The 27,601-nt window shown below is 41.8% G+C and overlaps 1 protein-coding gene and 1 long non-coding RNA gene across 9 annotated transcripts in view; one reads left to right on the top strand and one right to left on the bottom strand.

The window, feature by feature from the left end:
* Positions 1-27,601, bottom strand: part of ARHGEF3 (Rho guanine nucleotide exchange factor 3) — a 285,003-nt gene that overhangs the window by 85,947 nt on the left and 171,455 nt on the right. The gene's annotated exons all lie outside the window — the stretch shown is intronic.
* LOC139075927 (uncharacterized) lies at positions 314-2,790 on the top strand. Its single transcript, XR_011526896.1, has 3 exons — positions 314-432; positions 736-834; positions 2,662-2,790. It is a non-coding gene; the product is annotated as an uncharacterized lncRNA (long non-coding RNA).

Genomic DNA, 27,601 nt, shown 5'->3' with positions numbered 1-27,601 from the left:
CTTGCAGTGCCGTTGCAAGGGTTAAACACACGTGAACGTGCTCAGTGACTACCTGTCACATAGTAAGTGCTCAGTAACTGCTATTAGCATTCAAGTAGAGATTTTAAAAGGAAGAAGGTAACCTCACCTCAAGATCTTGCAGATAGTCAGAATGTAAGGTTCACGTAAAGTATAACTAACACAAGAAACAGCAACATTATTGTAACTTAATGAGATCCTACTCGTTTCTATCTTACATGGTTGCATTTACAACAACCATGAATGTAATTTTACCATTCCCCTTTTACAGATGAGGAAACTGAGACTGAGAGGGGCTAAATGACTCGCTTAAGGTGGCAGCTACTAAGTGGTAAAACTGAGATTTAACTCCACCTCTGACTGGCTCCAAAAGCTGGATGATCGTTTTGCCATGCCATTCTGTCTCTCCCTAAGGTAAAAGCTAAGAAACAAGTTTTCCAACTAAGTGCTTGCAGGAAAAGATATCCCTGCCCGCCAACATTCTAGATATCCCAGCCCTTAGGGACAAGGATGGACTCTGGTCCAGGAGTAAAAATTGCCATCTGTGGGAGCTCGTTTCTGAGTGGGAGGGAAAAGGCACCTGCTGGGTTTTAGCAGCTCTTTACCATGTGTTGCTACTGATCTTCCTTTTTATCTCTCAGAAGATAGAAAGGTTAAAGAGATCCCTTCTGTAGTTGTGGGTGGAGGGGCACACACATTGCTGTTTCTTTGGGACAGATTTTTATATGGCACAACTGCCATTGCCTGGGGCTGATGAAGGACACGTCTGCAGTGACCAGTGAATGTGGGCTCTCGTGCAATCCATCTAGGCTCCAGGTGAGTGTACAACCAGAGGTCTTTCTCACCTCCCAGAGCTGGTGTCCTGGTTCCAGCAGTCGGCCTGCTTAAGGAATGACTGGGACAATTACAGGCCTACATTTGGCCCAGGTTGTTCAAAGCCCACAGCTGGAATAGTCAGGGAGCTCTAGCTACCCCTGAGGCCCTACAGCTGAAATGAGGGTCTGCTTAAGATGCAGAAATGCAACGCCCTCACCCAGCCTCCCTGTAAGAGGTAATGCCTGCCAAATGACAACCCTGCCAACCCCCACACAGACATGGCTTTTCATAACAGGCACAGAGCCCAAACACTCTTTTCTGAGGAAATCCCAGTACATACTTTCATTGCCTTTACATCTTTGGAATGCTGATTGAAAAGCCTGCAGCTAAAATGTTCTAACAAACAGTGGAGCTGTCTTGTCTCTCTGAAAATGCAGCAGAGGTCAAGGAGAGAGCCCTCTCATCAGCCTCATCAATCAATGGGTTACATAAAGAGGGATTGTTTTCCATCTCTAAGGGGACATCCACAGAATGCTAGGATTTTAGCAATATTCACCAAATGTCTATCAAGTGTAGGACCATCTACCAGCCCCCAAATTACAGCAACAGTGTTTAAGGTTTACTGTCTGACAAGCATGTTATGATACTTCACAATGTCCTGTAAGGGAGGTACTATGATCCCCTCTATGTTACAGAGAAGGTAACTGAAGCACAGAGAGGATGTGTAATGTGCCCACGGTCACCGAGCTTACAAGTGACGGAGCTAGGGCTTGAACCCCAGTAGTGTGGCTTGAGTCTGTACTCTCTGTTTTTTTTTTTGAGGAAGATTAGCCCTGAGCTAACATCCATGCCCATCTTCCTCTACTTTACATGTGGGACGCCTACCACAGCATGGCTTGCCAAGCGGTGGCATGTCTGCACCCAGGATCTGAATTGGCGAACCCTGGGCCACCAAAGCGGAACGTGCGCACTTAACCACTGTGCCACTGGGCTGGCCACTATACTCTTAACCATAATGCTACACCGTCTCTGAAGGTGGTAATGGCAGTAGTGGTGGTGGAGGAGATGGTGGTGGTGGTGCTGGTGGTGGTGGTGACAGTGCTGCTGGTGCTGATGCTGGTTGTGATGAGGATAGTGATGAAGATGATAAGATGGCCCTGTGCTAAGCATTTCCCATACATTATCGCATTAAATATAATCTTTCAGCAAGTCCAATCAGTTTCAAGGTATCCACCTACTTCTCTCCACCTCACCTGCCACTGTCCCAGCCAAAGCTGCCATCCTCACTCACCTGGACTAGTGCAATAGCCTACTAACTGTTCTTCCTGCCGCTAACCTTGTTTACACAATTTCACCACATTACAACCACCGGAAGGATCATTTGAATAGTTATCTCAGATCATAGCACTTACCCTCTTGCCTCAATCCTCCCGTGGTTTCCACTGCACTTACACTGAAATCCCAATTCTTTGCCAGGCCAGATGGGACCTGGCCCTGTTGACCTGTCAGACCTCACCTCCTGCTCCTCTCCTCCTGACCCATGAGGCTCCAGCACAGCCTCCTTTCCTTCCTGACCACGGCAGCCTCACTGCCAGGCCAGGACATTTGTACTAGCTGTTTCCTCTGCCCCCAATCTCTGCAGGACTAGCTGCTTTTTGTCACTGAGGCATCAGCTCAAAATACTTCTCCTTAAAAGGGAGCCTTCTCTGAACTCCCAGATATAGTAGATCCCCAACTCCCATCTCTCTCCCTGTCCCCCTGACCAGCCACCCCAAGACTCAACTGCGTCTTTGTTGATTTACTGTTATTTACCATCTCCCCATCTAGGCTACAACACTGTGAAGGCAGAGATCTTGTCCCTCATGTTTGCCGTTTTATCACCGGGACCTCAAACAGTTCCTGGCACAGCATGGAGCTCAATAAATATTTACTGATGAAATAACTGAGTAATCTCATTTACTCTTCTCAAGAACAGTGTTTTAGAAGTGAGGCAACAGATCTGTAACCTTCAATGACACAGCCAAGGCCGTATGTCTAGTGAGCGGCATTTAACTCCAGAGTCTACAATCTGGACCTGCATGCAGTGATTGGCTCTGTGACCCTGACTTTTCACGCCATTTCTCCACATTTCTTTGTTATCTTCACTTTAAGATAAGATCAGAAGATCTTCCCTGTCTCTGAACTACCTCTCAAGAGTATTTGGAATCAAGAACCCATGTTCCTAACCACTAGTCCAGAGGTTGGCGAACTTTCTTGTCAAGGGCAGATAATAATTATTTTAGGCTTTGTGGGCCATGTGATCTCTTGCAGCTACCCAATTCTGCTGATGCAACACAAAAACGGACATAGAGAATAAGTAAATAAGAGTGTGGTTGTGTTTCAATAAAACTTTATTTATAAAAACAGACAGTCTGCCAGATTTGTCCGTAGTTTGATGATACTGCACTAGACCACTGGGGAAGACGTCTGCAGTTTTCGTCTATCATTGTTATTACGAGGCTTGGTAAAGAGACATGAAGATCTCTTCCCCAGAACACAGGTGAGTATGTTCAGAAGAAATAATCAGTGTTTTAAGAAAGGTCAAGGTCTTCTCTGCAGGTCCACATTACCCAGTCACCACATTCCCAGAAACAGAGACAGACACGCTTCTGTTTTTTCCTGGACTTAACTTGAGCAATCTTTGGGTGAGCCTGGAGGCAGGAGGTTCTCTAACAGGAAAGATAATTTGTGTCCAGGCTCAGGGAGGAGTTAGGAGGGCAAATATCCACTGTTGAGTCACTGAGGAATCAAGAACCTTGACGTTTCTACTAAATCAGGAGTGTTAAGAGTGGCCAGCGGAGGCTATATGAAAAGAGTGCACAAACTAGGGAAAATTAGTATGTTCAACAATGTTGGGCAACCACCTCCAGAACATTTCTATCACTCAAAAAGCAACCCTGTACCTCCCAAATCTCCTTTCCCTCCAGCCCCTGGCAACCACTAATCCTACTTTCTGTCTTCATGGATTCGTCTATGCTGGATATTTCATATAAATGGAATCATACTACATGTGACCTTTTGTATCTGGCGTCTTTCCCTTAGCATATTGTTTCTAAGTTTCATCCATGTTGTAGCATGTATCAACATTCATTTTTTTTCTGTCTGAATTATATTCCATTGGTTGGATATACCACATTTTGTTTATCCTTTCATCAGTTGATGGACATCTGAGTTGTTTACACTTTTTAGCTATTATGAATAGTGCTGCTATGAACATTTGTGTGCAAGTATTTGAGTACTTGTTTTCAATTCTTTTGGGTAAATACCTAGGAGTAGAATTGCTGGATCATATGGTAACTCTTATGTTTAACTTTCTCAGGAACTGTCAACTCTTTTCCATAGTGGCTGTACCATTTTACATTCCCACCAGCAGTGTATGAGGGTTCCAATTACTCCACATCTTCACCAACACTTGTCATTTTCCAATCGTCTTCCTTTTTTATTAAAGCCATCTTAGTGGGTATGAAGCAGCATATTACTGTGCTTTTTATTTACATTTCCCTAGTGACAACTGATATTGAGCATCTTTTCATGTTCTTATTGGCCATTTGTATATCTTCTTGGGAGACCATTTATCATTTTTTACCTATATAATTATTCCAGGCATTGTTTTGTGAGTGTAAATCTAAATATTTTCTCCATTTAGCATTGTTTTTGAGCCCTCTCCATGTTATTTTATATAGCTCTACTCCAAAGCTTAACTGAATCTAGCCTTCTTTAAACCATATTTTATTTATCTGTTCTCTTATTTATGGAGAGTTAGATTTTTTCCTTTTCTTTTGTTTTCTTTTTTTACTGTTACAAAAGTGTTGCCTCTCACTTCCCTGTACATGCCTCCTTCTGCACTCCTGAGATTGGTTCTCTAAGGCTCAAACATGTATTTATCAGGGCAGGATCACAGGACATGCACATTTACAGTATTACCAGGTTTTCAGCTCCTTTTTAAACAGACGTTTGGAAAACCACATGCAAATTTGGATCACACTTCAGGAGACTCCTCAGCCTCCAGCCTCCAGTGTACATCACACCTGCACATTCACCAATTGTTCAATGTCCATATTCTTGCATTGTAAGCATTCTGGATCACGAGGTATGTAATGAAATAATTCTTCTGCATCATATCTGTCAAGCAGTGGCTCCCAAAGTGTGGTCCCCAGACCAGCAGCATCAGCCTCACCTGGGAACTTGTTTTGAAAGCAAATTCTCGGGTCTCATCCCAGACCTGAGTCAGAAATTCTGCAAGTCCTCTGAGTGATGCTGATTGATGTCAAAATGTGAGAACCACTGTATCAGAGCTTTTTCATTTTACAAGTGAGAAGTGGAAGAAAAGGACCAATCACCTAATAGCGACGCTAAAGCAAACAGGCTAAGAAAGGCATGAACACTTTCATATCTGAGTCTACAGACTGTGGGGAGAGAGCATGGGACAGTGGGACAGAACAAGGCTTTAAGACCAAAGAGAGCTGCATTCAAGTTCTGGTCCTGCAAGGTGGGAATCCCTGGCAAGATCCTTAACCTCCCTGGGTCTTACTTCACAGAATTTGTGAGGGTTAAGAGAGATGTTACACAAAAGGTCACATATTACATGATTCCATTTATAGGAAATATCCAGGATAGGTAAACCCATATAGACAGAAAGTAGATTAGTGGTTGGGTTGCCAGGGGCTGGGGAGGGGGAAGCTGGAATAATTGCTTAATGGATATGGGGTTTCTCTTTAGAGTGATAAAAATATTTTGGAACTAGAGAGAAGCAATTGTGAATGTACTAAATGCCACAGAATTGTGCAATTTAAAGTAATCAACTTTATGTTATGTGAATTTTACCTGAATTAAATAAAAAGAGAGATGTTACACAGAAAACGTGTCATACAGCACTGAGTATGAAGTAGAAAGCAGCTACCATTATTGTAAAGAGTTGAAATTTATAGTAAGAAAAACTAGAAGCAGGCTATATATCTAACAATAGTGGATTAATTAAATAAAGTTGTGTTCCAGTTGAGCAATTCAATACTATGTACCTATTAAGAATAATAATGTCCAGGGGCCAAGCAGTTAAGTTAGCGAGTTCTGCTTTGTTGGCCCAGGGTTTCACCAGTTTGGATCCTGGGCTCGGACATGGCACCGCTCATCAAGCCATGCTGAGGCGGCATCCCACATGCCACAACCAGAAGGACCGACAACTAGAATGTGCTGGGGGGCTTTGGGGAGAAGAAGGAAAAAAAAAAAAGAATAATAAGGTCCTGCTGTGTGTATGAACAAGAACAATGTTCACGGGTACCATGGAGTAAGACGAGCAAGCCATAAAAACAGTATCTGTGCATCATGTCACCCTATTTGCATGTACACATAATAATACATTTGGGATGTACTACATATGTCAAAATACAAAGAGAAGCTCTGAGTAGTAAAATTATGATATAATAATCTTTCTTTAGGCTTACCTTTATTTTATAATTTTCTACAATATCCATGTAATGCTAGTATTATAAAGAAATGAAATTCTGAAAAATGTGAAAAATAAACACATTAGGGTGTTTTACTTAAAGACTAACTGTGGTGAATCCTTATCTAAAAGTATTCTGAATACAAATTCCCTAAATTAACTGTTTTTGTGTTCGCAATTTTAACATTAGGCTTTCTTAAAACAGATGTACACCTATATTTCATGCATTAAAATGAAACAATTACAAGTTATGCTAAATGTTAAATAAAAGCATTCATTCAGAGTAAGATTTAATTAATTGCTACTTCCACTTCAAAGGTCTAAGCCACATGGAGGGACCATGTTGCTCCCTTGAAAGAACTATTTAACTTGAACAGAAAGGCTTAAATGCACAACCTCCCTCCCTTCTTTTCATACACACAGAAAGTGACCTGAACCGTCCAACACACCCCAGGCCGGATGGCTAAAATGGAGCCTGATAAAGGGCTCCAAGGCTGAGTCACCCACGGTTCACTCCTGACCTCTGGGAAAAAGAGTTAGAGAAACTGAATCATGCACCTCCGCAAGGACTTCCTGTGCAAAAAAGATTTCTCAGAGAGTCAAGAAATGAATTAAGTCTTCATTTCCTCAGTTTCCCCAAAGGAAGAAAAGCCACATCTCTTAGGAGAACTGCTGGTGTTTAGCATGAGTGATTCTGTAGCAAAAATTACCCTCTTGACACAGTTCAGCAGGCAAAGGTATCACGTTTACATCTGATTAATGCAAGACGTGTTATCACTTTCCTTCTTCCCCTCGCCCCATCCTCTGTGCTTAAGCCGTTAACTCCTGATGATTGCACGAGGCCAAGTTAGCAATTTTAAGAAACAAATTGAAAACAGATGTTTGTTTTTGATCAACAGTTGATGAAAATCTTCTAAAGGAATAAAGGACATCGATTCCCTTTAGGGAAGGTAGCCTTCTTTAGCATGGGTTTTTGAGAATTCCTTCATACTTTCTTTGTACACAGAAATATTACACTAACGTCAATGTATTACTATTTTTTGGGAAATGGGAGATAGCTGACATTTTAAATGAAAAGTTAGTTCTGAAACACTATAAATCCCACCATGAGATTATTCTGTGTCATACATTCGTTTATGGTATTTGTTTATTCGTTCAGTGATTCATTTATTCAGTGATTCATTCACCCACTCACCCAGTCTCTATGTGGGCCTGACATAATTCTGTGCTTTTCACCACTTCTGAAGACACTTATAAGACAATCAGACAAGATATAAAAAGACATTGTGGACGGGCCGAAGATGACGTCAAAGAATTAGTTTGCATTACAGTCTTTTCTTCACTCTCTCCCAGAAGGCCCATCCTCCAAATATTCAACATGAATTCATGCTTTCAAGACACAGAGCCTGCAAAAAGTATGTTTTATTTGTTAAACAAATGGTTTCCTAAATAAAGTGAAGAGTCAGGATCAGAATCGGAAAGTTCAGAAAATTTATTTTTAGCTTTTGAAAAGACTGGTGCTAAATTGTTAATTAAAAACAATAGTGATGCTTATATCCCAGAGAAGAATCTAAATAAAAGAGACTTTATCTAAAAGGAAGGGCAGAGAGCAAACGAAGAATCCAGACATTTTCCTACTCTGCTACCATACTCTGAAAAGAGCATGGTCGACTGAGTTCGTGGGGGATCAAACACTTGCCTCCTGGTCCGGCATTAACGTCATGATCGCACCAGCCGAGCTAACTTGAATTGACTGTTCAAAGGAATTAGTCTTCCATTTTTAATTGGCTAGAAAACTTGCCGAGAAGTTTCGCCTGACAGTCCACCAGGCAGAAAACACGAGGATAAAAGATGGTCCGATAATTACCAATGAGAATTGAAGAGGATGACTATTCATTAAAGAGGTCATTTTGAAGCCGCAGGGCAGGAAAGTGCTGTGGGGGGCAGAGCCTGTGGAAGCCTGCCCCTTGTAAACCCTGAGCTCCAAGGCCATCACCTCCAGCAGACGAGGTGACAACAAACGGCGGGCGACAGGTCTTGACAGTTTCCTCCCAGGAGTGAATAAGTCACCTGAAAAAGCTTTGTTATGACTGTCTGAATTCACCCCAGCATGACTACATGACCAGAGATTCTGGTCCAGGCAGGGCTGTTTCCTTTGCTATCGTGTGCACACAGCCGGTCAAACGACTCTACTCCAGACCTTCAGGATTATAAGCTTCCTTCAGCAGCCAGAAAATCGCATATTTCTAACATTTTGCTCAATGTAGAAATGGCCATCAAGAACCATCAAAGTCTATGTTTCTGACTCAGTCATTTCACTCCTGGGAAGACAGCCTCTTGGATGTGCACACAAGTGCAGCTAAAAGACTGTTCATCACAGGACTATTCATATTAAAAAAATAAAAACAACCTAAATAACACTCTAGGTGCTAAATATAGGCATAAAATGGAATATTATGTAGCCTTTCAAAATGAGAGTATAGGAAAAACTTGTTATCTATATTTCCCAACTTTTCTACAATAAATAAATATTTTTGTAAAAGAATGTGAAAAACACCATGGGGAAAAAACAATTAAAAATTTTACATAGGTCAATGTTTACAGAGTTAAATGATAATTTAAATACATCAAAAGAACATAATACCAGGGTGGAATTTTTGGTAAAAATCTCTACATTAGACAGTCACTCCCAAATTTTCAGCTATTGAAATCTGGATTCTATTACTTATATTATGACTGAACTTTGCATTGCTATTGCCAAAATCTGGTCAAAAACTGGGAAATAAGATAATAAAAAGGCCTTTGAAAAACTGTATAGGGGGCGGCCCCGTGGCCGAATGGTTAAGTTCACACACTCGGCTTTGGTGGCCCAGGGTTTTGCCGGTTCAGATCCTGGATGCTGACCTGGCACTGCTCATCAGGCCATGCTGAGGTGGTGTCCCACATAGCAGAACTAGAAGGACCTACAACTGGGATATACAACTATGTACTGGGGGGCTTTGGGGAGAAGAAGAAAAAAAAAGGAAGATTGGCAACAGATAGTAGCTCAAGTGCTAAGTGCCAACCTCTCTTTTTTTTTTTTAGGAAGATTAGCCCTGAGCTAACATCTGCCAATCCTCCTCTTTTTGCTGAGGAAGACTGGCCCTGAGCTAACATCTGTGCCCATCTTCCTCCACTTTATATGTGGGATGCCTACCACAGCATGGCTTGACAAGCAGTGCCATGTCCATACCCGGGATCCAAACCAGCGAACCCCGGGCCACCAAAGCAGAATGTGAGAACTTAACCGCTGCACCACCGGGCTGGCCCAAGGTGCCAATCTTTAAAAAAACAAAAAAAGAAAAAGAAAAAGAGGGGGCTGGCCCCATGGGCGAGCGGTTAAGTTTGCACACTCTGCATGAACAGCCCAGGGTTTCACCGGTTGGGATCCTGGGCGCGGACATGGCACCGCTCATCAGGCCACGCTGAGGTGGCGTCCCACATGCCACAACTTGAAGGACCCACAACTAAAAACATAAAACTATGTACCGGGGACTTTGAGGAGAAAAAGGAAAAATAAAAATCTTTAAAAAAAAAAGAGAAACTGTATAAAAGCCACACACTAATATAGCTCGTGTATCTCATTTAGAGGGATTTTTCCTTCCATAATTCTAAGGAGCCCTAGTACATGCTTGTAAAATCTTAACAGGTTAGCTGCCAAAGTGTAGATGCGAGAAGGAGGTCTGCCACAGACAAAAGTGCTGACGGCAGACAAAAGTAACAGCTGGCAGCTCAGTAATGCGAGAGGAGCCAGAAAAACTGTGACAAGCTGACCTGAGGACTCTGAAAGCACAAATTCCTGGGGCCAAACAGCCCTAAAACATCAAGAGGCCGATGCAATATAGCAGAGCGTAAAGACTGAGGGTCATCTGAAAATGGCGAATGATAATTTGTATAACCTGTCAAAAGGCAGGAGGACATAATATCTATTTATATAACTAGATAAATTTGTGTGTTTGCATATAGACTTTTTTTTTTTTTAGGAAGATTAGCCCTGAGCTAACTACTGCCAATCCTCCTCTTTCTGCTGAGGAAGCCTGGCCCTGAGCTAACATCCATGCCCATCTTCCTCTACTTTATATGTGGGACGCCTACCACAGCATGGCGTGCCAAGTGGTGCCATGTCCGTACCCGGGATCAGAATCGGCGAACGCCGGGCTGCTGAGAAGCACAATGTGCACACTTAACCACTGCGCCACCAGGCCATCCCCACATATAGAGATTTTAAAAGTGGGGTTTTATGTGTATTTATGTATTGGTGTAAGTATACGTGGATGTGTGTGGCATGTAGTTTTTTTCTAATTTTGGTTTTTAAAGAAGACGTGGAGAAATCCTAATAACACGTTTCATGAGTAGTTCTACTTTAATGTCACCTTCTTGATTTTGACAAATGTACCACAGCTTTGTAAGATATTGACATTAAGGGAAACTGAGTGAAGGCTATACTGGAACTCTCTGTACTATATTTGCAACTTTTCTGTAAATCTAAAACTATTCCAAAATGAAAGTTTACTAAAAATATAAAATAAAACAAAGAAGAATAAGGGCTTGGGTATTTAAGCATATTTTCTACACCCTGCACCCTCTCCCCAAATCTCAAGGAGTCTAGTAGGTGAGATTTTACTGATCCGGTTTATGGGCATCAACCATTGCAAGGACCCTTTAACCCTGGAAGGCTACCTTCCTTTAGAATCTGACAGCTCACAGCACAGAATCATGTTTACCCTTTTACCCTTCTGAGAAAGGGCGCCATCTCCCTTATGAGAGTAGTAAGAAAGTGGGCCTGGTCCCTAGGTTTGCTGACTCAAAGTGCTACAACCCCCCAGGAGTGGGGCTCTCAGGTCCCGGAAGTGTTTCATCTGACAGGAAGTCCCTTGGGGATGACTTCAACCACCAGATCCCAGGCATTATCTCATCTTGGCAATGTGTCATTCTCTGCATTTTCCTTCAAGTTACTAAGAGGAAATGGGGGATGAGACACAGCCCCAGCAGCCCACCTTGTTTTTAGGTGGATATTTTTAGCGCTTTGAGGCAAAGAGGTTACTTTTTAAGACCATCCCAGACATTCTGCAAAGGAGAGGTGAAGACTTTCTCTGCTATCCTCTAATGAAAAACCCATGCTGTGCTTAGCAGAGCCAGCCAACAATGACCAGCAACAGGAAAAAACACTCCATTCAAGGGGCTGTAAATATTTACTGTGTTCGATGGTGTGTTTACTATTCAATGATCATGCAAAACAAATGTTCTAGGCCAAGATGTGGTCTGTTTCTGTAGGTTCATAGAGTTTCAAAGCTGGAAAGGAGCAGAGATGTTGTCCAATCCCCATACTTTACAGAGAAGAAGGTTGAGCCTCCAAGGTTGCTCCCATCAAATGTCTCCTTTTTAAAGTATCTCTATTACAACACGCATTCCCTGAGCCACAGTGCATTGTTTATACATTTGTCTCTCACGTGAGTTTAGAAGTGTGTGTTTGCAGAGGGACTCAGCACAGTGAGCAAAGCAATCAATAAATGTTTGTCTGAGACCCAGGATGGAAGCCCAGCTCTGCCCTGACTCATGTTCCCAGGGACCTCCTCACTGCCCCTAATTTTAAAACTGAGAAGACAAATCCTACTCCTGAAAGGCCAAAACAGCAGGTGGAGTGCACTGAAAATTCCCTCGCTGATATATTATAAAATTAATACTATTTATTCAAAATTCTTAAAAATTATTTTTTCACTTATTTCATTAGATAACGAAAATGTTTTCCTTTTTTTTTAAGGTAAGAATTTCTAGGATGTTGCTTTATTAAATTTCACATTTATTAATTTTCAAAAAAGGTAAGATGGAAATAGAAAGGTTCCTGTTATTAACATACACACAGTTAAGCAATGCCAAAGTAACTCTTTAGCCTCAGAATATATCTATCTGATCTTAGGAATGCTTAAACTTGCACTCGGGGTGCAAAAATGCTGAAAACTCCTTCTCTTTATCCCCAGTACTGTGGGTGAGTACCTCCAGCTCCTCATCTGTATTAATCAAGTTCAGGGTAAAACAGAATGGCAAATTAAGATCCCTAGATATGGCATCTCAAATGCAAGAGAGAGAAGGATCAACCTTGGCTTGAGTCTTCGCCTATAGCAGCAATGGCGGGAAAAGCTCAGTCAACTCTTCCAGCTAATCAGGCAGAAGCTCTAAAGAAGTGACAAGGAGGAGACCCTTTTGGGCTTCCTAACAGTTGGGCTTTCTGAACTGAATCACCTTTTCAGCCACAACACACTCCTGTTGGTTCTGTTACATGAGATCTTTGAAGGCCTCCATTTATGCACAACTTACCCAATTAGCTGCCATCAACTCTGCATAGCTCACACTCTCCCGCTTTGTCCATCAAGGCAGTCACTTATAAACTGAGTAGCTGAGTAAACTTCACTTTTCTAAGCACAAAGTTAACCCAGCAAGCACTAGAGCCAGAGCAGATGTATTTGATATGAACTTTACACATAAGCGCCCACAATCTGATGAGATGTTTCCAGGGCTTTAGTTACATAGTTTCATGCTAGAGATCTCACCCCCACAAAGACCATTTAATTAGAAAAATTCTTGTGTGTGAGTCTCTGCATTTCAGAGTAGCTATGTAATCACTTTGATTCCACACTTTTACGTTTTTCAGCCATCAGATTGACTTGAAATAGGTAATTCCATGAATTATAGCCAAAATGTTAATAAAAAGAGAACCAAAAGGGAATAGTTTAGGGGAAAACCCCCCACATACATATATAAATTTCCAAAACAAGAAATTGAGCACTGAACCATCACCAAAGGATAGCAGCATCTTTTACAGACATATTTAATCAAGCTCTTGTCACTTATTTTATTATTTGCAAAGACCTTCTTCTTTTGCTAACAATTTGTAAGCACTACACATTATGCTTTACAGACGAGCTCAGGTAATCCTCACAACTGCCCTATGAGGCAGGAACCACTAGTAAGCCCCCTTGGAGGTGAGCCAAATTGAGGCTACGAAGGTTAAGTTCCTGGGTTACTAAATTAGTTATAGAGGCAAGATTTGAACCCAGTTCCTCCCCAAAGCCCAAGCTCATCACACTCTGGCAACGTTTCTCCAAGTGTGGCCCACGTGCCGTGAGCAGAATGTGAGATTTTAAGATGCATATGGATAAATACATTTCTACTGTAATAGTTACATATTTATTTTAATGAAGATTAGAAAAAAATTATTCAACTAACAGATCTAATCTTGATCTTATTGCTGAGGACCTGACTAATTGAGCATCAGTTACGTACTTTCTAAGAGCTAGAAAAATAGTCAAGAGCTCTCATGCCATTTCTCCTAGCAATCAAGTGATCTGGCCCATCAAGGGGTGGAATCCATACCAGTCTTGTTAGATTGGTACCCAACTAAGTTAATCAGCCTGGACATTAATTGATTCCTAGCAGATGCTGAGAATCTAATGCTTTTACCTTCCAAGAACAGTTTCTTTTCTTAACCCCTTCTTGTCCATCGGCTAACCCTCCTTGCCTCTTTCCTACCTTGCATCCTTCCCCCCACCTCGCCAGACTCATCTGGCCCTTGAAGCAGAGATGTCTGGAAGGAAACAGACCTGCCCACTCATCCCTCTGTCCCCAACATAGCTCATCACGGAACTCTCTCTACGGTGGCCACAGCTGACCCCTGAGCGAGTGCCCTATTCAGACAATGGCCAGACATCAAAGCTCTGGCTGATTTAGAAATCTCTGGGGGAAACTCCTCTTGGTGACGTGGTATTTTGACTTCATCCTTTTTCTTCATTGTTGAAATGACTTATAAATAACTGCAACTTGGGGCTGTGGCTAGTTGTGAGGTAGACTGGACTTTGTGTTTTATATTTTACTTTTTAAAAAGGTAACTTCTAATTACACAAGCAACATATGAATACTTTCTCCTTGTAAAAATTTAAAACATTAAAGATTAGACTCAAATTCCCCTAGACTCTTACTGGGGCCAATACCAGACTCCATCCTCAGAGGGGACCATTTTAATGCTTTTAAAGAGTTTTTCAGACTGCTTCCAATTTATTTGTGTGCCGCTGAAAAATAAACAGAATTGCTTTTTACGTGGTTTAGTTTAGCACACAAATGACATCATATGCAAATTTCTGTAACTTGCTTTTTAAAATTTAACAATACATCTTGGCAATCTTTTCATCTGAGACCTACGTCACTTTGTCTCTTTCTTTCTTTCTTTTTATTGCTGTATTGTATTCCATAGAGTGGACATATATTTTATATTGTAAAGGGTAAATATATCATGCAATTCAACCTTTGGCTTTTCTATAACACTTAGAGAACAACGACACAGAAGAAGAAACTCCTTTAAGTTCTGCCCTTTCTGGTTTCTAGAAAACTGCCACTGATTTCAGTAAAAACAATACATGGATGGCAATATGAGTGAGAGATTGACATTAGTTCCATAATTCCTGATGCAACAGCAAGTTAGAATATGGAGTCAGGCAGAATCCAAACTCATAGCTGTGTGACTTGGACCTGCTAAACAACATCTCTGAAGCTCAGACCCATGATTCGCAAAATGAAGATAATATCTACCTTTCAAGGCCACTGTCCAGACTTTGTAAGAAAAGGAAATAAAGACAACAAGTAGAGTTCCTGGCACATGGCAGGCATTTAGTGCAAGACAATTATTTAAAGCTTCATTGTAGAGTTCTGCTCAACAGTGCTGAATGCAAATCAATTTTTATTGTGTAAGATTTCCAGTTTATGTTAAAAAATTATTAGTTCCCCTTGGAACATCTTGTTAGTATAGATACTGCACCTGTGGATTTATAGGTAGGGAAATTGGGACAGAGAGATATGCTCAAGGGAGATCCATCACAGTGCCAGGAATCGCTTTTTTAAGAGCCATTAAGCTCTTTTTCTTATTGATTTATCACTAAATTAATAAACAGAATGCTTGAAGTTGCTATCCGCAGCCTTCTAAGCATGTTGTCTGGAATCCTGCCTGCCTCTTTAATTTCCCTCAAGTGACTATTATTTAAATTAGTTGAGCTAAACAAATTAAAGTTAAAAACAACTAAAAGGAGCAAAATCTTTCAGGCAAAGAAGATAATATTTAATGAAATGAAACAAAATAAGGAATAGGAAAATAAAAGTAATATCACCAGGATTCTAGCCAAGAGATAATAGAACAGGTTTTGCCTTAACCTTGTAGCACAGCGAGAATAATCAGCCCGAAGAATTCAGTGGGGACTCTGGATCAATTTCCCAAGATTACGTGGAGTAAGAGGAAAACAGAGGGTGGTTTTGTGACAACAGCAACATTTTCTGGGAGCCCGAAAACCCTAGAGCCCCTCTTATCTGCTCCATCACCTCCACCAAGAGACTGAGCATCACATAAGGCAGACAGCCTCTTAGAATGACCTCTGCCTCCTTGTGTTCATGCCCTTGAGTGATCCCCTGCTCTCGAGTGTAGGCTGGCCTAGTAATTTGCTTCTAGCCATATAGAATATGGCAAAGTGGCATGATGTGCGTGATTATGTTACATAACATCGTAACACTCCTGTTTCAAGGCATCTCACTCCTTTGCTGGCAATTGAAGAAGCAAGAGGTCATGTTGGGAGGCCCATCTGGCAAGCAGTTGAGGGCAGCCTCTGGGAGCTGAGGGCAGCCTCAGGCAACAGCCAAGAAGAAACTAACAAAGCTCTCAGTCCTACAGCCACAAGGAACTGAACGCTGCCAACAACCACGTGAGTTTGGAAGCAGAGCCTTCCCCAGTCAAAGCTCAGATGAGACCACAGCCCCAGCCAGCACCTTGATTGCAGCCTGGAAGGAGAGAGACCAGCTAAGCTATATCAGATTCCTCACCCACAAAAACTGTGAGACAATAAATGTGTGTTGTTTTAAGGCGCTAAATTTGTGGTAATATTGTTATAGATAACTAATACAGGACATTTGCTTCCATTTCTCCATCTAAACCAAGGGGAGAAATCATATACAGCCTGGTCTCACCAGTAACGAGAGAGCAAAAATTCATACCAGTATTGGACCACCAGGTCTGTTTGATGATGCCTGAATTGAAATGAGCCTTACTCCAAAAATTGGTGCTGTATTTTGTGTATCTTTATTCATTGATTTTCCCTTTTTGTTCTCAGTGAGAGAGAGCAACACATAATTTGATATATAATGGAACTCCACAAGCAGATGATCCTGGGAACCCTGGGAGATTTCCCTGATTTCCTAATTGATTTACCAGCCATCAGGCCCACTCTCTCAGTCCTTGACCTTCTGAAAAGACCATTCCAATCAGATCACATCCTCTTCCCCAAACTCTACTGCCTGGAGAATCAAAGCCAAACTCCTTAGCAAGGCCTCAAGGCCAGGTTTGTTGAGTGAATAAAGAAATGAACAAGGGCATGTGGTAGAATATTTACTTTACTGCACTGAAGTGGTGATTGCTCAATGGCAAAGACTTTATCTCATTCTTCATTTCCCCAGTGCCCAGCACAGTGCTTGCCATGTATCCACTGCCTCTAAACTTCTAATGTGATGCCAAAACAAAAACACAGTGTCACTCTCCATGGCTCTAAGTGTTTCCCTGAATGGCCTGGGTTCTGGTAACTTGCACTAGTGAAAATGAACCCAGCCTTCCCAAGGTCAATGATCTGTCCACTACATAATGTTTAACAACTAACAATATAACACACAATCTGTTTAACAGTCCTAAAATTCCCACTTGGGTTCATAACAATTCCTGCTTCACTCCAATCCAAGGGACTTTTATTTATGCCTTTCATTCAATATATTTTACCCCACTTCATTCCTCAAAGAAGCACAAAAACACAAACACAATTGTACAGGAATGTAGAAATTAGGAAATGGAGCTGGAGGAAATAGGGGTTGAATTAAAAGACCAGGTAACGGTCTTATAGCTTATGCAGATGTCTTCATACTGGAAGCAGGCTGCCAGTTCACAGACAATTAACAAGAGTCCATTGTTAGAGAGGACAAAAATGACTAGAGAACTTCCAGGCCCAGGTGTTGTTTATTCAAAAGGGGCACATTTGTAGAAATTGCTGTGAATGGGCTCAAAGTATGTGTAAGCTGTTTGATTTGCTGTTTTTGCTGCTTTGAATGCTCTTCTGTACACCAGAAATTAGGTGGTGCTATTTGAGAACAGGGCTTGCTCATGGACTAACTTCACAACCTTTTCCTCATACAATTACTCCTACTCAGATCCAGTCTTCGACCAAATGCATCTAGCGAGCCCAGGGCCTTGCATGCTGTCTCCGTCCCCTTCCTGTCAAAGCTCTAATAAGCTAAGAATCATTCATAAGGACAGCTTACTATTCAAAGTGCTCCCTTCCAAAGGCACTTGCATTTTAACAAGGAAAACACCAATAATTATTTTATATATATATACAGTAAAATATATAAGTTATTCAAGAATTTATTTACAAATTATTTTCACATACACCATCTTATCTGATGCCCAGTGCCTACCTAGCACATAATAGGTACTCAGCTGTATTTACTGAATAGATGGATTAAGAAACAGAGGCTCAGAGAGGTTAAGTGACCTGCTCAAGGTCTCACAGTGAATTTGAAGCAGAACAGGGGAAGAGAACACCAGTTTTCTGATTCCACGTCCCAAGTTTCTTCTATTCCCGTGAAGTCATAAACTATAGACACAAAGATTCACAGGAAAAATTTCATTTCGGGGGGAAACTGGTCTTCCCAATTACCCAGAATTTATTCCACGAAAGCAGTTTCTTCTGTTCTGGAGCCAATTTGACCCTACCCAAATTGAGGCATATTTCTAAAAATCAAACTCACAAACTGATGCCAGAATTCAGCCTCCTTTTGTACTTTCAATCCAGTTCCCCAAGCAGTTACTGGCCAAGTGTGCTGTACATATAAAATGCTTTCAAGGAGGAAGCAGCCAGCTTAGGGTTTTGAAAGGGCATCTTCTCACCTCTTCCTTCAAAGATTCACTCGTTTTTCTAGGATTGCTTGAAAATAGTGAACCTTCAATTTTTAAAAATTTGAGGTCTTTAACAGCATTTACCCTTCATTTTATAAACAGCAGTTGGCCCCATCGATTCAGCGCTGAGTGTGGGAGTGGGGGTGGGGAGAATGGCACAGCTACTGTCCCGTTGGAGTTTATAAGGCACAGGAAATGACCGCACAGAGACAGTGACACCACAACCACAATAAGCACCACCAACTAGAGACAAGTTCACTGTGGAGCAAAGCCTGCCGCGAGCTGAGTAGGAAGTCGCTTGAAAGCAAAACTGCTAATGTTGTGACATTTAAACTACCTTTGGGTTTTATTTATGGGTTAAATGATATGATGTCTGAGTTTGCTTTAAGATACAAAAAAATAAATAAGGGGTTTGTGGATGGGGAAACAGGTAAAAGAAAAGTGGTAAGCTCTGGATAACTGTTGGAGCTGGGTAAGCTGGTATACGGGGGCTTCATCGTACCAATCTCTCAGATTTTGTGTATGCTTGGGAATTTCTACAATAGATAAAAGTAAAATAGTTGGGGAGTCCGTAGTAAGCTGTGCCCTTTGCCAGCTCTATGGCTTTGGGCAATTCACTTAACTCTTCAGAGCCTCAGCTTTCCAAAGTGTACAACAACTATAATACCCCCTTCCTTAGAGGGCTTGTTGAGACTGAAGTGATTATGAAATATATGTAAGGCCTAGTACTGTTTCTGAAAAGATGCAGAAACTCAATAAAAGGTAGTTTATTATTGTTATCATGTAATAAAATTTAGTGTGTGGGGGGGTTACAGTAGAGAACACACCTACAGACCAGCATAATCGCCATTTACCTCTCCTGCTAAGAATCTTAATACACTTGATGTGTGGGTGGCTTTTTTTTAAAGGCTGAACTGAACACCAACTATCATCAGCAGGTATCCAGTTCTTTATTTAGGAAAACCACTAAGAGAGCTTTATTTTTATCTTAATTGCAGTGAATCAAGCCTCATTCACCTCCTGCAGACGTGAGAGCCAGCCTTTTGTGAAGCCACTTCATTCTGTAGGTTCCTGGGAATTATGAAATAGCACCTAAGTGTTGTGTACCTACAGAACCCAAATGTCTTTTACCAGGAACTGCCTAATTCTTCTTACAAGTTTTTATGAGAAGCTAGAACTCTGGTTTATTTAAAATAAAAATAACACATACTTGAGGAGGTTTTTCTGTACATACAAACAACATAGTTTAGTGATAGTCTCTGGATTCATTCTAGCAATATAGAGTTACAGCCTTGATAAGTTTCTTCACCTTTTTCAGCCTCATCTTTTTAATTTGTAAAATGGGGGCAGTGATAGTAGCACTTCTCAGGGATGGTGAAAGATTAAAGGAGAAAATCCGTGTTAAGTCACACAGTAAAAGCTCAGTAAGTGTTAGCTGCTTTTACAATTCGTGGACCCTGAGCTCAACGAGAAAGCTCTCATGCTGATACCACACTTCCCCGCCTCGATGCTCGTGGCATGTTGCCTTAAAGATGATGTTTTATCAACTCTAATAGTCCAAAATAGATGGTCCCTCCCCACCACTGGATGAAACAACAAGAAATTTAATTATGAGACAAAGAAAACACACTTTGTTTTCTATTTCTAGATACCAATCTTAAAGTAGTACAAAGAGTGGAAGAGTGTGTCTGCAAATACATTTTTACCTAGGTTGGCTGTTTCTAGAATTCAGAGAACAATGTATTCTAAAAATACTGTGCCTGCATCTTGCCCTGTTTCCCCCCTCAGAGGGCCACTGTAACACTCCAGCAGGGACATGACAGCTGAAAGGGCCTTTTGGAAAACATGCCTTATAAGATGTAGTCCCGTGCCTTAGATCTGATCAATTTTGGCTTAAGATCCAAAACTATGTTGCTTTATGCATTTTCTGAGTTTTAAGTAGTGCTCTCCCCAACAACACTAATGCACTACCAGACATTTATCAACAATGTTTTTAAGCCCTATTTGTTTAACTGATGCTTTCTCACATCATCCATCACATGTAGGTACAAGGCACTGCAATTCCTGACATTTTTGAAAATACAGGCAGTCCCCATCTGATGAAATAGTTGCATACCAAAATTTCTTTGTAAACTTGGTTATTTGGAATTTGAAATGAGATTTTTTTTCCCACTCATAGGAAACAAAGCCAGCTAAGGTCTACTTAACTCACGATATAGCCAAAAAATATGTGTATTTATTTGACACCTATACGCAGAGTGCTTACCCTACACCTGCCAAGCACTATGTGAGGCACTTGGAGAGAAGCTGATTAAACACACATTCCAGGTCCTCAAGGGCTCAAACACTAGTTTCTATTTTATCAATCATATATAGAGCTTACTACAGGCCAGGTGCTGTGCTAACCACTTTACAAATATTAACTCATTTAATCCTTCTAACAACCTTATGAGGTATTATTATTATGAGATATTATTATTATCCCCATATACAGGTGGGAAACTGAGGCACAAGAGAGGTCAAGTAACTTGTTTAAGGTTTGCAGTTAGTAAGTGATAGAGTAGAGACCAAAAGCCAGGTGATCTGGCTCCCAGGTGTATAAGTAATATGTGATCTTTGCAGAAAAGTAGAAGATACAGACAAGCACAAAGAAGAAAATTAAAATTACCCAAAGCCTATCCTCAGAGATAAACTGTTCATCAGATCATTTCAGATTTTGTCTCTGTTTATATATAATATATACACCAGTCCACCAATCGTTTATCTTTGAAATATATTTTGTAACAATGATACAGTATTGTAAGGCTAATCAGATCACATCATACACAGGGCAGAAACCTTCAGGTCTAGATGGAGTCCAGCCTTGTCAATTTAGCCCCTGTGCCCACTGTCACCTGACCATCGCCCTGAGGGAGAGCAGTCAGCCCTGAAGACCTGTGAGTCTCCCCACGCCATCTGATTCATTCTGCTCCCACCCTAGCCTTTTCCCATCCCAGATCTTCATTATGCCTCCTCCTTGTGCAGGGAAAGCCCAGGCCAGCGCAGAGATGGGGGTCACTGCACAAAAATGCCCCAGTGTAGAAACAGAAACTTCCTTCTCAGCACCCTCCAGGATGAGGGGCCAAAGGCCCTATGGCCCTGCCTGTTCCAATCCTATTTCATTATTCAGCTCTCTTCATATCTGGAATGCTTTTATCTCACAGGAGGGAGAACCTGAGTAAGTCTTCTCTCCTCGTTCTTCCTCCTCTAGTTTCTTCGGGTTGAATTAGAGCCCAGAGATGTTAGAGACCTAAAAAAAGGGACCTCCGGACCCACCACACCAACCAGTGACCTGACCCCAGGAGGCACAGCCTGGTAAGTCACCCGACTCCCCGCGTGCCAGCATCACCTTTGGAGGACACACTCCCCGCCCCTCCCAAGACCCAAATTGCTATTTTCTCAAATGCATCAGCAGAAAGCTACAGAATTGAGCCCCTTTCTCCTTACTTCTGCAGATCAAAATCATGGCTGGTTCTCTTTAGTTTCATGGGATTAAAGGAAAAACCCCTACAGAATTGTCACAAGCTGATTCACACGCTGTAAAAAACCCATTTGTGTAATATGCCATTTTTAATGGTCAACTTGGAGAAGAAAACGTAAAGTATGCAGATGACAATCTTTCGAGCTTCAGGCTAGGCTGGCTGATTCATCAAACCTTGATCTGACATGTCCACTCTATCTTCTCAACAATTCCCTTGACTCACTAGAATTATTACTTCCCAAAGAGGAAGCCTAGCTGCTCAATGGATGTATAGATCATGCACTGCATTTAAAAAACAGTGAAAGCAAGGGCTAAGAATAGCCAGAGAGTGCTTTAGTCCAGAGTCTCTGTTTGAAGTTCAAGGGATTTTGTGTTTAAGAAAATAAGACTTCCCAGAAACCGCAGATTTTTATTTTATTTATCTATTTATTTTTTTAAGATTTTATTTTTCCTTTTTCTCCCCAAAGCTCCCCAGTACATAGCTGTGTAGTTTTAGTTGTGGTTCCTTCCAGTTGTGGCATGTGGGATGCTGCCTCAGCATGGCTTGATGAGCGGTGTCATGTCCACGCGCCCAGGATTCGAACCAGCAAAACCCTTTAACCACTCGGCCACGGGGCCAGCCCCAGAAACCGCAGATTTTTAAACACTGAATTTGATCCAAAGATGGAAATCTGTACATATGATGAACCTTGTTCCTTATTTCTTTCAATGCAGCACCTTCCTCTGGTATCTGAGCAAGGGGTGCCGAGGTAAGAGAAGAGATGACATAGCATTACCAGAGGAAAATTCAGGGAAGATGACAAGGCAGAAATCTACCAACAGAAAGGTCTGGTGATTGTGTAGAAAAAGCTCTCATCTCTCATCCTCAGAAACAGAACTGAGTTACCTTGTGATTTAAGGTTTTCTTGCTAAATTTTATTATAGACTGTTTTCTTAAGAACTGAAATTAATGAATGCTTTAAAATTTACAGAGCCTCTTTCACACACCATGAACTCTTACTTTTTCTTTTCTTGGTTGAGTATTTGTGAAGCACATACTGTGTCAAGAGTTGTCCTAGGCATTGCAGGCACCTTACATAGCCAGTGAAAACACAGGCTCCCATGGAAGTCTCCACAAGGGGCACCTCACTCTGAGGGTCCGGGAGGGCTTTTCAGTGGAAGTTACAGAGAAAGCTGAGACCTAAAGGACAATCAGGCAAGGGTGAGGAGGAAGGAAAGAAGATTCCGGGCACAAGGACCAGCAAGGTGACAGGACTATGGTCAAGAAGTCCAATCTGTTTAGCTGGCGTAGAGAGAGGAAGAAGAGGAATGGTGAAAGATGCAGAGGCAGGCGGGGGCTAGTCTTGAAAGCCACATTAAGAAGCAGGCTTTATCCTTGGGCTTTCTCTAGAGGGAACAGGAGAGGCAGCAAAAGGTGTAAAGAAGCAGAGCAACAAGCCAACTTGTGTTTTGGGAAGATCCGTCTGGCTTCATGTCTGGAATGGATCTGAGGGGGAGGAAGGAGGCAGGTTGAACTCCTGGTTGGGAGCAGGAATGCAGGCCAAAGACCAAGTGGCCTCAGCAAAGGAAGAGACACTGCGGCTGAAGAAAGCTGGAGGATTCCAGAGATATTTAAGAAGCAGGCAGGTCAAGACTTGGTGATGGATTCAGTGTGGGAAATGAGGGAAAGGAAAGAGACCAGACTACCACCGAGGTTTCTGGCTTTGGCAACTGAGAGGTTCTATTCAGGGCGACACAAATACCTTGAGGGGCAGTGGGTTCGGTCGGTGGGGGGAAGGGGAGGAGTTGCATCTTAGACACGTTAAGTGTGAAGTCTGGGGGAGACATTCAAATGCAGCTGTCCAGGAGATTTCACTCAGGACCTGGTGGATGGCCCCATTTAAGGGATAGCCACAGGAAGAGGAACCTGCAAAGGAATATAGGGCAGAGCGGCCAGAAAGATGAGGGTGAAATAGGAGAGAGTGTGTTGCAGGGGCCACACAGAAGGGAAAACTAGATCAGGAATGGTCAGCTGTACCATGCAGCAGAAGTCAGGATGGAAAAAGAGCCATTAGATGTGGCCACAGCAAGACCTGGTGGCAAAGGCAGTCGGGTCATTTATTCAACACCAACATCTGGAGTACGGCTACAAGGCCAGAGGAGGGGTAAGGGAGGAATCCAGACTGGAGTGGATCCAGGAGTGAATGGAGCTGAGGAGAGTGGAGAGGAGAGAGAATGAGGTGAGGGGCATGATGGAGGGGTGCCTGAGGTCGCCAAAGGGTTTTCATTGCAATGAGAAAGACTTAAGGTTGTCAAGCAAAATTACTGTTACTATTTTTATCCGGGAGGATAAAATGACTTTCCCAAGAAAACGGTGGAAGAGGAATCTAAACATGTTTGTTGACTCTTTTCAAAACATCTCATCTTGGTGTCAATAAATGGACTTTTACTGATATAAAAACAAGTATTTTGGGCTGCCTGTCGCCTACATGATTGCAGCATACAACTGCAGACACTAAAGAGGAAAAAAGCTATAATCCTAAACCATAGCTGCCCCAAATTTGTGATACATATGGTGCAGATCATGGACGACAGTTGCCATCAGTAAAGGCATTCCAAATATTTACCCTTAACCCTAAAATAAAAGGAAATTTACTTCTAAAACCATATCTCCCCAAAAAACAAGCGCCATTTTTCAATTCCACTACCTGGCTTTCAAAGGGCTTCTTTTCATGTCCCAATTATGTCATTTCACTCAGTTTTATTCTCAAAGGAGTAGAGGGCCTGCAGACCATCAGGGGCCTGATGCTGAGGAGGGAGATGTGGGGCTTCGGCCTGATTCAGTGTCCATCAGAGATGTTTACCAGGGGGCCAAACAATTGAATTCCTTAACCAGCCAATCCTGGGAGGTAGCACCATTGAAAAGCACCAAGACACATGAAATACACATAACTCAGGGAGAAAAAGGAAGTGCAGGGATAATAAGGGGAGGAGGAAGAGAAAGAGAAAGAAAATGACCTATATCTAATATCTGTCTGGAAGGAGGACGACTCATATTTTTAGAAATCTCACCCTCTTTAGCTGAGCCTTCAAATACCAACAAGAGACTGAAGGATTCTTAAGTCATCAAATCTAACACCACCATTTCATTTGTTGATTTATTGCTGATAAACTGACTCTGTTTTTTATTAATGTCTTATTATGCTAGTAATTCAGAATATGCATCCTCCTTACAGATATGGCTTGAGTCCCCTCAGGCTCCCCCTTCCCCACCACTACACTGTGTCCCAACCCCCATCCTCCACCCCTGGGGAGCTCTCTTCTCTGCTGCAGAAGTACAGGTGGCTCTCTTTCCAGACCCTTCTAAATATATATCTCCCTCATTTACTTGTATCTTTTGTTTTATAATTGTCCCAAAGTGAACCAAATTCTATTCCATCTTAAAAGCTTTTTTTTTTTTATTTCCTAGGATACATCATGATAGCAGCCAACACTTCTGCTATAATAAAAATGGAATTAAAAAAAATTTAGAGGCTTTCCAGAGCTCGGTTAGAGTCTTTGCTCTGCCTCCCAAGATCAATTGACTTGCTTCCTCATAATCTAAGTAAAGTCTAAGCAGTGTTATTTCTTTGGAAATTTATATTAGAGCTTTGCCAAATCCATGGCACACACTCTTCCTTTAAAACTAACTATGGAGACCAAAGCCTGTTATATAAGCATCTAAGTCGGCAGCCATGGGCCATATTTCTTTAACTGCCAGATCACATGACTGATAACAAGGCCAAGATAAAGGCAATAATTAAAAATTCTTTTTTTCTAGAAGAAAAACAGCCCATGTACATTTGAAAAAATTAAAAATAGGAAGATTAGAACTGTTCCCATCCAAACCTATTCTAAGTGGTTATTCCTCAATACTAAAAGCAGTTTGATTTTTAAAAAACTACACCCATAGTGGACACTGTGTGCTGCCTTCCAAATATCTATTCCCCCTTTCTCCTTCCTTATGGAACCCCCATTTTCTACAAATATTCACCCCATGCCCATGGCATAAGCTGTATTAATCTGCATGGCATTCCTCTGAGGGCTGTTACTGGCACTGGGGTGAGCATGTGACTTAATGTGCCCAATCATACTAAAGGGAAGGACTTACCTTCTAGAAAATGGGAGCATGTTGCCCCAGTGGCTACTGGCAGCCATCTTGCAACCATGAGGGGTACCAGCTGGAAGAGTGTGGAGAGTCTGAGGAGATGCAAAGGATCTGAGTATTTGGTGAGAGTTGAGTAATTGAGTTAGTCAGGGAGCAACCTACCTCTGTACTTGTTCTGTGAGACAAAGCGTCCTTACCGTCTAAGGTTCCATGAGTCAGGATTTCTGCTGCTTTCTCCAAACTGATACAACACCAGAGAAGGTGGGAGGGGAAATCTGGCGCCATTTTCTGGACTATAAATTACATTTGGAAGGTTTCTTGTTTCTTCACTGTCAGTTACATAACACATTCACTGTATCCACATGTATTTTTATAGTTGAATACATTTTCCTAGGTTTTGAAGGAACTATTTTAAGGTTTTAAGCCTAGTGATTAAATATATATGGTCAACTGGCTGCTACCATGGAAAGTTCAAGAAAAGCAAACTCAGCTCTGAGGCTGTGCCGGTCAAGGTGCCAGTTGCTGGGGCTACAGCAAGGATTAGGACAATCTGAGTCCCTCTCTGTTCTTATGGATTTACCTTCCAGTGAGGGGAGGCAACGGTAAACAAGAACAACAGAGGGTTCAACAGTAATTCCTGCCACGGGGAACACTAGGGCAGGGCGTGGCCTACTTTAGATAGGGTTATTAGGGATGGCCTCTACAAGGCGGTGACATTGAAAGTTGACTTCAGAACAAGATGTGAGCCAGATCTGGGGGAAGAAGAAAGAAATGAACCTGGCATGCTTGAGGAGCATCAGGAAGTTCTGGTTTACTAGAAGATGCCAAGAGAGGGGGAGGGTGGAGCGTGAAGCGAATGAGGCTGGGAGGCAGGCAGGAGCCTAGGCATATAGGGCCCTGTAGGTCAAGCAAAATGAGTCTGTATTTTATTCTAAGTCAGAGATTCTTAATTGCTTCTGTACCATGGACTTCTTGGACAGCCTACTGAAGCCTAGGGACCTCTTCTTACAAAATGATTTAAGTGCCACAAAACAAAACAGAAACAACAAAAAAAATTTAGGACTGTGAGAGACCATAGGTAGTGGGGTAGGGGCAGAGGGACAATGGGACTGGTTTATCCTGGCATGGAAGAGTATTTTATCACTGCCATTGTTTAGAGCTGCCAGCATATAGCGATAACAAAAAACAGACAGACTTGAAGTTGACTTTTTATTGCTTTTAAATTCTTCAGCCAATGCATCACCTTATTGCCTGAAATTGGGCCACTGCTCTCATCCTCCCCCTACCCCACCTTGGTACATTTCTGATTAACAAAACCCATTGTATTAAAATAAAGTTATCAACACATTAAAAAACTAATTTATCATATGGTAAAATATGGTTTCTTTGTTCATGCTTTAAATAATAAGATCAGGTGGTGGGTCTGATAACTGCTGTCACTTTGAATAACCATAGGCATACATGATATTTAGAGATAGATGCAACCAGTATAACGTGAAAAGAAAATATCAGTGTGTTCTTTTGGGGACAAAGTCACAGGTTCCACTGTGGTTTGTTGCCCTCACTTATAACGAAAGGAAATGTAAATTACAGTTGGAGGTTAGTGAACAGAGGTGTAATTTTTTTCCA

The sequence above is a fragment of the Equus przewalskii genome, chromosome 15 (genome assembly GCF_037783145.1).
Source record: "Equus przewalskii isolate Varuska chromosome 15, EquPr2, whole genome shotgun sequence".
NCBI lineage: Eukaryota > Metazoa > Chordata > Mammalia > Perissodactyla > Equidae > Equus > Equus przewalskii.
Note: the sequence above shows the minus strand (reverse complement) of the source record. Positions and strands in the feature narration are given on the sequence as shown.